The sequence below is a fragment of the Egretta garzetta genome, unplaced genomic scaffold (assembly GCF_000687185.1).
Source record: "Egretta garzetta isolate BGI_Z169 unplaced genomic scaffold, ASM68718v1 scaffold41, whole genome shotgun sequence".
Lineage (NCBI taxonomy): Eukaryota > Metazoa > Chordata > Aves > Pelecaniformes > Ardeidae > Egretta > Egretta garzetta.
In genome coordinates, this window is record NW_009258755.1 from 2426161 (window position 1) to 2427585 (window position 1425).

Consider the following 1425-nt stretch of genomic DNA (forward strand, 5'->3'; position numbering starts at 1 on the left):
TTGGAACCAGCTGGAAGTGCCTCTTCATACAGCGCTGAGCAGCTTGAATGCACCTCACCCCCACGTCAGCCCTCCCCTTCACCCCCTGGCTGCACAGCTGGTATGGGACACGGCCCAGAGCAGTTTATGTTGCAGAGTTAAAATTTGCAGTAAGCAAAGCTGCGGTGGTTAAGCGGTGTTTCTTTCCCCGTCTCTCCCAGTACAGCTTCTTGGTGTTTTAGGTGCCCTTCGTCACTCTGTCTGGGATGTGTTTCTGTCTTTGAAGCTTCTGTATCCAACCTGACTCCTTCTGCCTGACCAGGTTATCCATTTCCCCCAAAGCACTTGGGAGACGGAGATTCTTTGTCATGATTGCAAGTCTTTTCCTTGGTTAAATTAGGCCTCCTGGGACATGATGCATTGGAAGCCATCAGCAGAACACATGCAGCACATCCACACTGCTCTGGCTTCTCAGGAATGGGAATGGCTTTGCTGTAGCACTTACCGAGGAGGACTCGACGTGCTCTGCCATAGCAGTGGTGGCAAACTGGTCCCTCTTCCCACACCTGGGGACACAGTGTGCTGGCGAGGTGGAAGGGTGCTCAGCAAACCAGTTTCACGGTGTTGACGCAGTTTTGCAGAGTTGGGTCATCTTGTAACGCTGGTTGTAAGAGCAAATTTATAATGCTATGTCCCAGAGGTACCCTTTAAAGCACCAGCTATTTTAACACTGGGAAATCACATAAAGCATTTTGAGAGGTTTGTAGTATTTCTTTTTTAGCAGTCACTTCATTAAAGATCTTAGGAGCTGGAAGTCCTTGTACTATCAGTCATATGCTGTTCCCAAAGTCTGAATGAAAGCCGTATTACCGTCACTTGGCCAGAAGCATTTTTGCTGATGCTGTTGCAGCTGTAAGTAGCGTATTTACAGCTCAAGCTTAGGGAAGCCGAGGGATGCAGTAATGGCAGTGGGACCTCTGAGCAGGTAACTTGTAGGAAAACTCTGGTAGAGGTCTTGTTAAGCTTTCTACTGCTTGTATTTTTCTCATGGGCACGGTAGCTGGTTTTGTAGAGGAATAGGAGACAAGAGTAGCCAAAAATAACAAAAAGTAAAGCGGGGGGAGGCGGGAAGCCAAAACAGGGCTTTTGGGGCTCTCTCACTTGTGTATAAGATCGTTGACTTGAAAGCCATACAGGTAAATGCAATTCAAAGGTTAAAAGGCCCTTCCAAAAGCAAGGTCACGCAGCATTTCAGTCACCTACCAGAGAGCCGCCTCTTCTCCGTGCTCCTGTAAATCATCTACCACTAACAGGGGAAACATAAGCCCATGGACACACCAAAAAGCGCAATCACTTTGCAAAGAGCTGGCGTGAGTTCCCACTCACATGTGCAGCAGGTGACGCTTGGGCCACCGAGAGGCTGACAGGACGCCCCCAGCTGGCAGC